The sequence below is a fragment of the Pan troglodytes genome, chromosome 15 (assembly GCF_028858775.2).
Source record: "Pan troglodytes isolate AG18354 chromosome 15, NHGRI_mPanTro3-v2.0_pri, whole genome shotgun sequence".
In the NCBI taxonomy this organism is placed as follows: domain Eukaryota; kingdom Metazoa; phylum Chordata; class Mammalia; order Primates; family Hominidae; genus Pan; species Pan troglodytes.
In genome coordinates this window covers 29,998,286-30,012,096 of record NC_072413.2, presented here as the reverse complement: position 1 = coordinate 30,012,096, position 13,811 = coordinate 29,998,286, and the positions used below count along the sequence as shown (strand labels likewise).

General features: G+C 36.9%; 1 protein-coding gene across 12 annotated transcripts in view; it reads right to left on the bottom strand.

Annotated features, from left to right (window-relative positions):
* Positions 1-13,811, bottom strand: part of NUBPL (NUBP iron-sulfur cluster assembly factor, mitochondrial) — a 290,038-nt gene that overhangs the window by 92,777 nt on the left and 183,450 nt on the right. The window lies entirely within an intron of this gene.

Here is a 13,811-nt window from a genome sequence, read left to right as displayed (position 1 = left end):
CAATACAGGCCTGTGTTCTATATCAAAACTAACTAACTCAATCATCTATGGTTTCTCAAGTAAGATTATCGTGACAAATATGTGCTATTTGGAGCATATTTTGTCTGCCTTAGTTTCAGTACCAGTGTCCAGATAAGTCATTTTTATTTCAAATATCATGACTGTCAGTTTAAAAACCTTTATTATCAATTGGACTGTTAATTAGATTCTAAATTGTAAGTCACATTTTAATGTAATTCTTTTTTTCTCTTCTAGAGTTGAAATAATTTTTGACAAGATGAATGCACACTTTTGCAAAACTGCATCAAACAGGCATAATTTAATGTTAGATTCTTGTATTTAACACAACAAACTAGTTATGAATGAGCAAATAAAATTAAAGTTCTGACCAAGCTACTTTTCATCAGAAAACAAGACATACTCTCAGTAATTCTGAAATATTAATGTATAGGACAATAAATCAAAACAAAAGATATATTCAGATTGCCAACATAAAATGTAAGTTAGCTAATGGTCTGAATAAATCAATCACCTCAATCTCTCTCTCAGTGTTTCTCTTTCTTTCAATCTCTCTCCTCCCTAATCAAGGACATATGAACACATAAGGGGAAAAAAAGACCTACATTGATAAAACTAAAGCTAAAACTTGGGCACAAACCAAAAAATTGGAAGAAGTGTATATTAACAATAGAGCCATACTTCTCTGTTCTTATTAGATAGTGAATTCTCTCTTTTAAGGACAAAGGACAAGTTTTATTTACTTTAGTACCTTCAGGCTAAGCATAGTGCCAGGCATACATGGATGCAATAAAGACGTTATTTTCTTGATAAACACAGAGGCAATCAAAAGAGACCTTCCACACCCTCCAACCACCAAAGCTACTGACCTCTGGCATCAAAGCTTATATTCTTTCCAGAAAATGTACACCCTTTCAAGAACAGTAACCTTCATCCCCACTGTTCCTCTTCCACTCCCATCATCCTCCAAAAGAAATAGAGGCATATACATTTCTTACATAGACCCGTGATGAAGCTCAGAGCATAACTAATATTTTCATGGTTTTATGAAGACTATTCAATAAGCTACATGAGGGATCTATGAAGAAAACTCAAGAATTATTGGTTAGTCTTACTTGGCTAAGTCCTCTCAATCAGCAATCTCAGGCTTGTGATAGAAATTATTTGGCCAAACATTATAAGCTAAGCTCAGCAGCAATTATCTATGAATCTGAAAGTCATGTGCTCCAAAATCAGATGTGCAAATGTAAAAATGTTTTTTCATTAGAAAAAAAAAAAAGACTAACTGGTATTCTTGCCTTCAAGGAAGGCTATGCCACACCCATTAGCAGTGTGGGCCACAGAAGTCCCAATGTGCAGGAGCAACAATTTCTCAAAAACTGGATCTGGATGCATTTAAATTGCCAAACAATTATGGCAACAAAGTTCTGTACATGAAGCTTTCATGAATACTCCTAAATTTGTATTTTTGTAACAACTGAATCATTTAATATGTCATCTAACATAGTCATTCACATAAATATGAAGCATCCAAGATCAATACTAACACTTACTGGGTGGTTTGAAGGCCTTGGGTTCTATACTAGAATATGCTTTAGGCATGATTTCCACATAAGAGGAAGATTTGTCTAGTGATGACCATCAAAGTGAAGTAAAGCCAAATACCCATGAAGCTACAAGTAAGGTATTTGATCTCCTTCAAAAACTACCCATCCTAGGCTTTTCTTTCCTAATCAATTTTATAGGTGCTATCACATGTTAAAAGCTATTCTAGTTCAGTTAAGTAAGAAAGTTCCTGAATATGATTTCAACTTCCCAAATGATTCAGCAGTACTATACTTGCCTCAAGGCCTATCCACAATACTCAAGTTACAATATAGTTAGAAAAGATTTTTAAAAGATACTTTCACCTTATATTTTAAAAACCAAAGCTCTCTGAAGAACCTGCAAATTTGTCCTTTTCCCAAAAACCTAGCTATAGCAATAATTCAATTTCATCCTGGGTAATTAAAGAATGATTAACTAAACTTTCTGATATGTTTCTGTTGAAAAATTATTTATAAAACTGATCCCAAAAAAACTTAGTACAATGTAAAGGCACCTAGGAAAACATCAAATTCATATAGGCAATAATTTGTCTCACTTAGCTCATCTACATACATGTACACTCATAATCCATGCTTTATTAGATTCTTTGATGAACACAGAAACTATATATCCAAAATCAGTGCTATCCCATACACGAGGATGCTGAATGCAGTATTATTTTTAATAATGAAAACTAGGATCAAATATCAGTGTCGCTTAATAAGATAATGATTAAGTAAATTACTGTCACTCAATACTACGAAATACTAGTAAGCCAATAAACAGAATGAGATATATTTATATGTACTGATCACAATATATTATTAAGTGAAAAAAGGCAGGTTGCTAAACTATATGACTACTATCACTTCACTACTAAGGGAGAAACCTATACTGAGGTAAACACACATACGTGTATGTACCTAGGAAAAGTCTGGGAAAATGCTTACTAAGCAATTATGAGTTATTACTCCAAATGGTGAGAGTGGGCAAGGCCAGGGGTGGGACGCCTTCACTCTTTTACTTTATATATTTCTGTATTGATGCTGCTTGAGTCTATACAGGATATATATTTTCTTTGTAATTAAAAAATTGAAAAGCACTGACCTCATCTACACAAAAAATTTAGAAAATTAGCCGGGCATGGTGGCATGCACCTACTTGGGAGGCTGAGGTGGGAGAATCACTTGAGCCCAGGAATTGGACAGTTGGAGGATGCAGTGAGCTATGATTGTGCCACTGCACTCCAGAATGGGCAACAGAGTGAGACTGTTTTTTTTAGAGAAAAAAAAATTCAGAAGTGTTATCTTCTTAAATATTGTAAGCTTGAAAGGCTATATACATCATTTAATGGTGTTGTGGCTGCTGAAAACATTTTTCACACACCTCTTTTAAAACTACTTACAAAGTGTAATATTTCAAATATCTTGGTAACAAACCTTTTTCCTATGAGAATGGATTTGAATTTTAAAATGTAAAAAGTAAGATGGGTATGGTGGTTCATGCCTGTAATCCCAGCTACTCAGCAGGCTGCGGTGGGAGGACGACTTGAGCCAAGGAGCTTGAGTGTGCCATAACTACACCACTGCACTCCAGCCTGGGCAACAGAGTAAGACCCTAGCTCTAAATAAATAAATAAATAAAGTAAAATGTAAAAAGTAGATGGAGCCAGATCTGGTAAATAGGCAATACTGTAAACTGTAATATTTTGAATCAATATATGACACAATATCCAAGATACAGAATCAGCCTAAGTGTGTATCAATGGATAACAAAAATGTGGTACATATACACAATGGAATACTAATCAGCCTGCAAAAGGGAAGGAAATCCTGTCATTTATGACAGCGTGGATGAATCTAGAAGGTATTATGTTAAGGGAAATAAGCCAAGCACAAAAAGACAAACACTGCATGATCTCACTTATATGTGGAATCTAAAAAGTAGAACTCATAGAAGGAATAGAATGGTAGTTATAGGGGCTAAGGGGGTTGAGTGGAAGAATGGGGGAGTGTTGGTCAAAGTACACAAAATTGCAGTAAGGCCAGGTGCGGTGGCTCATGCCCATAATCCAAACACTTTGGGAGGCTGAGGTGGGTGGACTGCTTCAGCCCAGGAGTTTGACACCAGACTGGCAATGTGGCAAAACCCCATCTCTATAAAAAATACAAAAATTATCCAGGTGTGGTGGTACACACCTGTAGCCCCAGCTACTCAGGAGGCTAAGGTGGGAGGAAGCCCAGGGAAGTCATGGCTGCAGTAAGCCATGACTGTGCCACTGCACTCCAGCCTGGCTGCAAAGTGACACCCTGTCTCTCTCTCTCTCTCTCTCTCTCTCTCTCTCTCTCTCTCTCTCTCTCACACACACACACACACAAATACACACACACACTAAAGTCAGAAGTAATAGAGTAATAGAAGTAATAGAGTTCAGGAACTCTATTGTACAACTCTAGTGGTGACTACAGTTAATAACAATATACTGTATAGAGATGCTTCTTAACTTGCAGTGGGGTTATGTCCCAAAAAACCCATACTAAGTTGAAAATAATGTGAGTCAAAATGCATTCAATACAACTAATCTACCAAACATCATAGCTTAGCCTTCCCTTCCTTAAACATGCTCAGAACACTTATACTGGCCTACAGTTGTGCAAAATCATCTAACACAAATCCTATTATATAATAAAGTGTTGAACATCTCATGTAATGTACTGAATACCATACTGAAAGTGAGTAACAGAATGGCTTGCTGCTCTTGCCAGCATACAAGATACAAGAGAATATTTATTATACCACATATCATTACCCCAAGAAAGTATCAAAATTCAAAGTACAGTTTCTACTAGATGAACATTGCTTTCACACCATGGTAAAGTTGAAAAATCATAAGTCAAATCATTGTAAGTTGGACACCATATGTAGTTGAAAATTACTATGAGAATAGATTTGAAATGTTCTCTCCACAAAAAAATGCTAAGTATATGAGGTAATTAATTAGCTTTATATAGCTATTCCACAACATCTACATATATTAAAATATCACGTTCTATACCAAAAATACATACAATATTTGTCAAGTAAAAATAAATTAATTTCAAAATTAATAAATATAAAAATTTTATCTTCCATTAGAAAAAAAGATACGACTATGTGCGGCATATATGTAACTGACTCATTATAAAGGCAATTCCAAAAGAGAAGTTCCAAAAATAAAATTATCAAAGGCAATTCCATATTATCCCCTATAATCTCATAGTGTTTTCTACACGACAAGCCACAATAAAGCTGTATTAAATAAAGAAAAAAACAAAGAAATTTAAAAAAGAATAAACAAATTACAAAATCTTCTCAGAATAAAAACTGTCCTGGCAAGGAGCCAAATTTGAAGAATTTTCTAGATCTATAGCACTTTGGACTTAGGAGATCTTTTTTTTTTGTTTTTTGTTTTTTTTAAAGTCGATAGTGGGATGTTTCTGGTGGAAAGGGTATGTTCTAAGACTCCTATGTGCCATACATGGAGGATGGTAAGAGGAACCGTCCACCTGGCTATGGTAAAATGAGCCTAAGTCTTCATCCCCTATTGTGCCATGGAGGAAAAGCTTGTCTTCTTTAACACTCAGGAGAAGGGAACCCACGAGTTTTTGCATCCTACATGAATCTTCAATACTAAACAGTAGAATGCAAAATTACTTCATTAGTAAAACAGATCATTTTATTCAATAACCATTATGGACAACTTCCCTCAGTAGTTATTTTGAATGACAAAATAGTATTTCATGTTTTTTTTTAAAAAGAGTAGGTCTCATAATTTTATGGTCTCATCTCTTCTATGCATTTATTTCTAAGGTATTTCTCAGTTCCTTTTTGATGGGAGATATAATTGAAAACATTTCATAATTATTAACAAGCCAAGAACTATTAGCCAATTTTCATATCACATATAAACACACATAAAACTTAACCTCTGCTTATCTGGATATAAAAAACAGCCTTAAACAAGACATGACATTAATTACCGAAAACGCAGGTATTTTAAAATAAATGCTAAGAGAAAATTTGACATTTTGTGAATTTTCTACATTTTTCTGAAGCTTTGCTAAGAGCTAATTTTCCCACACATGAGCCTTTGAAAACATTAATAATGAAAATGCCAACTGAATTTCAAATACTTTTGCTAGGCAACTGTACTATATATTGCTGATATTATATATTAAAAGATTAATCACGTCTTATAATTAAACAGCTTTATGAACTTTTAATTGATTCACTCAATAAACATTGAGTACCATATTTGCCAAGTACTTGTTTGAAGTACTGCAAAGTTAACAGTGAACAAGATAGTCAAGAAGACAGCATCACCACCATGGAACTTACACTCTAATGGATGGAAACTATCAATAAATATAAAAGGAGACATCAAATCAGGATGAGCATTTTGAAGAAAATAAGATAAGATGATAGTGATGGTGACTGCCTGCTCTTCTGAGATGACATTTAAGATAAGACCTGTATATCAAGAAATAAACACTAATGATCTAAAGGGTAAAGTTTCCAGATAGAGAGAACAGCCATAAGTTCAAGGGCCCTAAAGTGTTAATGAAATTGGTATATCTGAAAAAAAAGGAAGAAAATAAATGTACTCTGAACATGGGTAAGCATGGTAGAGATGAGGTAAGTAGAGGTCAGACTAGGTTTAACCTCAAGGCTAAAAAAAGGGTTTGAGTTATGATCTAAGCACATGGCTTCTGTTTTGTTTTACATTTAATTAGAGGAAATATAAACACATGAAAGAAGAAAAAGCAAAAAGAATAAACAGTACATGAACTCTCATGTACTATTTATCACTTAGTTTCAACAATTATCAATTTATGCCCAGTCTTACTTACTCATTCCACATTTACCCTTCAGATATCATATCATTTCATCTACATGTATTTTAGCAACGTAACTCTAAAATATAGGGAGTCTCCTTGAAAAGAGACTGATCCCACAGAAATACAAACTACCATCAGAGAATACTACAAACACCTCTATGCAAATAAACTAGAAAATCTGGAAGAAATGGATAAATTCCTCAACATATACACCCTCCCAAGACTAAACCAGGAAGAAGTTGAATCTCTGAATAGACCAATAACAGGAGCTGAAATTGTGGCAATAATCAATAGCTTACCAACCAAAAAGAGTCCAGGACCAGATGGATTCACAGCCGAATTCTACCAGAGGTACAAGAAGGAACTGGTACCATTCCTTCTGAAACTATTCCAATCAATAGAAAAAGAGGGAATCCTCCCTAACTCATTTTATGAGGCCAGCATCATCCTGATACCAAAGCCTGGCAGAGACACAACCAAAAAAGAGAATTTTAGACCAATATCCTTGATGAACATTGATGCAAAAATCCTCAATAAAATACTGGCAAACCGAATCCAGCAGCACATCAAAAAGCTTATTCACCATGATCAAGTGGGCTTCATCCCTGGGATGCAAGGTTGGTTCAATATATGCAAATTAATAAATGTAATCCAGCATATAAACAGAACCAAAGACAAAAACCACATGATTATCTCAATAGACGCAGAAAAGGCCTTTGACAAAATTCAACAACCCTTCATGCTAAAAACTCTCAATAAATTAGGTATTGATGGGACGTATCTCAAAATAATAAGAGCTATCTATGACAAACCCACAGCCAATATCATACTGAATGGGCAAAAACTGGAAGCATTCCCTTTGAAAACGGACACAAGACAGGGATGCCCTCTCTCACCACTCCTATTCAACATAGTGTTGGAAGTTCTGGCCAGGGCAATTAGGCAACAGAAGGAAATAAAGGGTATTCAATTAGGAAAAGAGGAAGTCAAATTGTCCCTGTTTGCAGATGACATGATTGTATATCTAGAAAACCCCATCGTCTCAGCCCAAAATCTCCTTAAGCTGATAAGCAACTTTAGCAAAGTCTCAGGATACAAAATCAATGTACAGAAATCACAAGCATTCTTATACAGCAATAACAGACAAACAGAGAGCCAAATCATGAGTGAACCCCCATTCACAATTGCTTCAAACGAATAAAATTCCTAGGAATCCAACTTACAAGGGACGTGAAGGACCTCTTCAAGGAGAACTACAAACCACTGCTCAAGGAAATAAAAGAGGATACAAACAAATGGAAGAACATTCCATGCTCATGGGTAGGAAGAATCAATATCGTGAAAATGACCATACTGCCCAAGGAAATTTATAGATTCAATGCCATCCCCATCAAGCTACCAATGACTTTCCTCACAGAATTCGAAAAAACTACTTTAAAGTTCAGATGGAACCAAAAAAGAGCCAGCATCACCAAGTCAATCCTAAGCCAAAAGAACAAAGCTGGAGGCATCACGCTACCTGACTTCAAACTATACTACAAGGCTATAGTAACCAAAACAGCATGGTACTGGTACCAAAACAGAGATATAGATCAATGGAACAGAACAGAGCTCTCAGAAATAACGCCGCATTATCTACAACTATCTGATATTTGACAAACCTGAGAAAAATAAGCAATGGGGGAAAGGATTCCCTATTTAATAAATGGTGCTGGGAAAACTGGCTAGCCATATGTAGAAAGCTGAAACTGGATCCCTTCCTTACACCTTACACAAAAATTAATTCAAGATGGATTAAAGACTTAAACGTTAGACCTAAAACCATAAAAACCCTAGAAGAAAACCTAGGCATTACCATTCAGGACATAGGCATGGGCAAGGACTTCATGTCTAAAACACCAAAAGCAATGGCAACAAAAGCCAAAATTGACAAATGGGATCTAATTAAACTAAAGAGCTTCTGCACAGCAAAAGAAACTACCATCAGAGTGAACAGGCAACCTACAAAACGGGAGAAAATTTTCGCAACCTACTTATCTGACAAAGGGCTAATATCCAGAATCTACAATGAACTCAAACAAATTTACAAGAAAAAAACAAACAATCCCATCAAAAAGTGGGCGAAGGACATGAACAGACACTTCTCAAAAGAAGACATTTATGCAGCCAAAAAACACATGAAAAAATGCTCATCATCACTGGCCATCAGAGAAATGCAAATCAAAACCACAATGAGATACCATCTCACACCAGTTAGAATGGCAATCATTAAAAAGTCAGGAAACAACAGGTGCTGGAGAGGATGTGGAGAAATAGGAACACTTTTACACTGTTGGTGGGACTGTAAACTAGTTCAACCATTGTGGAAGTCAGTGTGGCGACTCCTCAGGGATCTAGAACTGGAAATACCATTTGACCCAGCCATCCCATTACTGGGTATATACCCAAAGGACTATAAATCATGCTGCTATAAAGACACATGCACCCGTATGTTTATTGCTGCATTATTCACAATAGCAAAGACTTGGAACCAACCCAAATGTCCAACAATGATAGACTGGATTAAGAAAATGTGGCACATATACACCATGGAATACTATGCAGCCATAAAAAATGATGAGTTCATGTCCTTTGTAGGGACATGGATGAAATTGGAAATCATCATTCTCAGTAAACTATCGCAAGAACAAAAAACCAAACACCGCATATTCTCACTCATAGGTGGGAACTGAACAATGAGATCACATGGACACAGGAAGGGGAATATCACACTCTGGGGACTGTTGTGGGGTGGTGGGAGGGGACAGGGATAGCATCAGGAGATATACCTAATGCTAGATGATGAGTTAGTGGGTGCAGCGCACCAGCATGGCACATGTATACATATGTAACTAACCTGCACAATGTGCACATGTACCCTAAAACCTAAAAGTATAATAAAAATAAATAAATAAATAAAAACAATATTAACCTTAAATGTAAATGGGCTAAATTCTCCAATTAAAGGACACAGACTGGCAAATTGCTTAAAGAGTCAAGACCCATCAGTGTGCTGTATTCAGGAGACCCATCTCACATGCAGAGACACACAAAGGCTCAAAATAAAGGGATGGAGGAAGATCTACCAAGCAAATGGAAAACAAAAAAAGGCAGAGGTTGCAATCCTAGTCTCTGATAAAACAGACTTTAAACCAACAAAGATCAAAAGAGACAAAGAAGGCCATTACATAATGGTAAAGGGATCAATTCAACAGGAAGAGCTAACTATCCTAAATATATATGCACCCAATACAGGAGCACCCAGATTCATAAAGCAAGTCCTTAGAGACATACAAAGAGACTTAGACTCCCACACAGTAATAATGGGAGACTTTAACAGCCCACTGTCAACATTAGACAGATCAACGAGACAGAAAGTTAACAAGGATATCCAGGAATTGAACTCAGCTCTGCACCAAGCGGACCTAACAGACATCGATAGAACTCTCCACCCCAAATCAAGAGAATATACATTCTTCTCAGCACACATCGCACTTATACCAAAATTGACCACATAGTTGGAAGTAAAGCTCTCCTCAGCAAATGTAAAAGAACAGAAATTATAACAAACTGTCTCTCAGACCACAGTGCAATCAAACTAAAACTCAGAATTAAGAAACTCACTCCAAACCGCTCAACTACATAGAAACTGAACAGCGTGCTCCCAAATGACTACTGGGTACATAACAAAATGAAGGCAGAAATAAAGATGTTCTTTGAAACCAATGAGAACAAAGACACAAAATACCAGAATCTCTGGGACACATTCAAAGCAGTGTGCAGAGGGAAATTTATAGCACTAAATGCCCACAAGAGAAAGCAGGAAAGATCTAAAATTGACACCCTAACATCAAAATTAAAAGAACCAGAGAAGCAAGAGCAAACACATTCAAAAGCTAGCAGAAGGCAAGAAATAACTAAGATCAGAGCAGAACTGAAGGAAATAGAGACGCAAAAAACCCTTCAAAAAAATCAATGAATCCAGAAGCTGGTTTTTTGAAAAGATCAACAAAATTGATAGACCACCAGCAAGATTAATAAAGAAGAAAAGAGAGAAGAATCAAACAGATGCCATAAAAGATTATGAAGGGGTTATCACCACCGATCCCACAGAAATACAAACTACCATCAGAGAAAACTATAAACACCTCTATGCAAATAAACTAGAAAATCTAGAAGAAATGGATAAATTCCTGAACACATACACCCGCCAAGACTAAACCAGAAAGAAGTTGAATCCCTGAATAGACCAATAACAGACTCTGAAATTGAGGCAATAATTAATAGCCTACCAACCAAAAAAAGTCCAGGACCAGATGGATTCACAGCTGAATTCTACCAGAGGTACAAAGAGGAGCTGGTACCATTCCTTCTGAAACCATTCCAATCAATAGCAAAAGAGGGAATCCTCCCTAACTCATTTTATGAGGCCAGCATCATCCTGATACCAATGCCTAACGGAGACACATCAAAAAAAAGAGACTTTTAGACCAATATCCTTGATGAGCATTGATGCAAAAATCCTCAGTAAAATACTGGCACACGGAATCCAGCAGCACATATCCACCATGATCAAGTGGGCTTCATCCCTGGGATGCAACGCTGGTTCAACATACGCAAATCAATAAACGTAATCCAGCATAGAAACAGAAACAAAGACAAAAACCACATGATTATCTCAATAGATGCAGAAAAGGCCTTTGACAAAATTCAACAGCCCTTCATGCTAAAAACTTTCAATAAATTAGGAATTGATGGGACGTATCCCAAAATAATAAGAGCTATTTATGACAAACTCACAGCCAATATCATACTGAATGGGCAAAAACTGGAAGCATTCCCTTTGAAAACTGGCACAAGACAGGGATGCCCTCTCTCACCACTCCTATTCAACATAGTGTTGGAAGTTCTGGCCAGAGCAATCAGGCAAGAGAAAGAAATAAAGGGTATTCAATTAGGAAAAGAGGAAGTCAAATTGTCCCTGTTTGCAGATGACATGATTGTATATCTAGAAAACCCCATCATCTCAGCCCAGAATCTCCTTAAGCTGATAAACAACTTCAACAAAGTCTCAGGATACAAAAGCAATGTGCAAAAATCACAAGTATTCGTATACACCAACAACAGACAAACAGAGAGCCAAATCATGAGTGAACCCCCATTCACAATTGCTTCAAAGAGAATAAAATACCTAGGAATCCAATTTACACGTGATGTGAAAGACCTCTTCAAGGAGAAGTACAAACCACTGCTCAACGAAATAAAAGAGGATACAAACAAATGGAAGAACATTCCATGCTCACGGATAGGAAGAAATCAATATCGTGAAAATGGCCATACTGCGCAAGGGAATTTATAGATTCAATGCCATCCCCATCAAGCTACCAATGACTTTCCTCACAGAATTCGAAAAAACTACTTTAAAGTTCATATGGAACCAAAAAAGGGCCTGCATTGCCAAGACAATCCTAAGCGAAAAGAACAAAGCTGGAGGCATCACGCTACCTGACTTCAAACTATACTACAAGGCTATAGTAACCAAAACAGCATGGTACTGGTACCAAAACAGAAATATAGACCAATGGAACAGAACAGAGCCCTCAGAAATAATACCACACATCTATAACCATCTGATCTTTGACAAACCTGACAAAAACAAGGAATGGGGAAAGGAGTCCCTATTTAATATATGGTGCTGGGAAAACTGGCTAGCCATATGTAGAAAGCTGAAACTGGATCCCTTCCTTACACCTTATACAAAAATTAATTCAAGATGGATTAAAGACTTAAATGTTAGACCTAAAACCATAAAAACCCTAGAAGAAAACCTAGGCAATGCCATTGAGGACATAGGCACAGGCAAGGACTTCATGACTAAAACACCAAAAGCAATGGCAACAAAAGGCAAAATTGACAAGTGGGATCTAATTAAACTAAAGAGCTTCTTCACAGCAAAAGAAACTACCATCAGAATGAACAGGCAACCTACAGAATGGCAGAAAATTTTTGCAACCTACTCATCTGACAAAGGGCTAATACCCAGAATCTACAATGAACTCAAACAAATCTACAAGAAAAAAACAACTCCATCAACAAGTGGGCAAAGGATATGAACAGACACTTCTCAAAAGAAGACATTTATGCAGCCGAAAGACACATGAAAAAATGCTCATCATCACTGGCCATCAGAGAAATGCAAATCAAAACCACTATGAGATACCATCTCACACCAGTTAGAATGGCAATCATTAAAAAGTCAGGAAACAGCAGGTGCTGGAGAGGATGTGGAGAAATAGGAACACTTTTACACTGTTGGTGGGACTGTAAACTAGTTCAACCATTGTGGAAGACAGTGTGACGATTCCTCAGGGATCTAGAACTAGAAATACCATTTGACCCAGCCATCCCATTACTGGGTATATACCCAAAGGATTATAAATCATGCTGCTATAAAGACACATGCACACGTATGTTTATTGCGACACTATTCACAATAGCAAAGACTTGGAACCAACCCAAATGTCTATCAATGATAGAATGGATTAAGAAAATGTGGCACATATACACCATGGAATACTATGCAGCCATAAAAAAGGATGAGTCCATGTCCTTTGTAGGGACATGGATGAAGGTGGAAACCATCATTCTCAGCAAACTATCACAAGGACAAAAAAACCAAACATCACATGTTCTCAATCATAGGTGGGAATTGAACAATGAGAACATTTGGACACAGGAAGGGGAACATCACACACCAGGGCCTGTCGTGGGGTGGGGGGAGCGGGGAGGGATAGTATTAGGAGACATACCTAATGCAAATGACGAGTTAATGGGTGCAGCACACCAACATGGCGCATGTATACATATGTAACAAACCTGCACATTGTGCACATGTACCCTAGAACTTAAAGTATAATAATAAAAATAAAAATAAAAATAAAGAGATAACCTAGACCTAAAGGGAATTTTGAAAGAAAGGAGACTGAGTTCATTTACAAAGGGTTAAATGAGTGATATTTAAGCTGTGTCTGAAGATTTTTTTTAAAGATTCTACAAGATCTTGGCTAGGCGTGGTGGCTTACACCTGTAATCCCAGCATTTTGGGAGGCTGAGGTGGGTGGAACACAAGGTCGGGAGTTCAAGACCAGCCTGACCAACATGGTGAAACCCTGTCTCTACTAAAAATACAAAAATTAGCTGGGCGTGGTGGTGCATGCCTGTAGTCCCAGCAACTTGGGAGGCTGAGGCAGGAGAATTACCTGAACCTAGGAGGTGGAGGTTGCAGTGAGC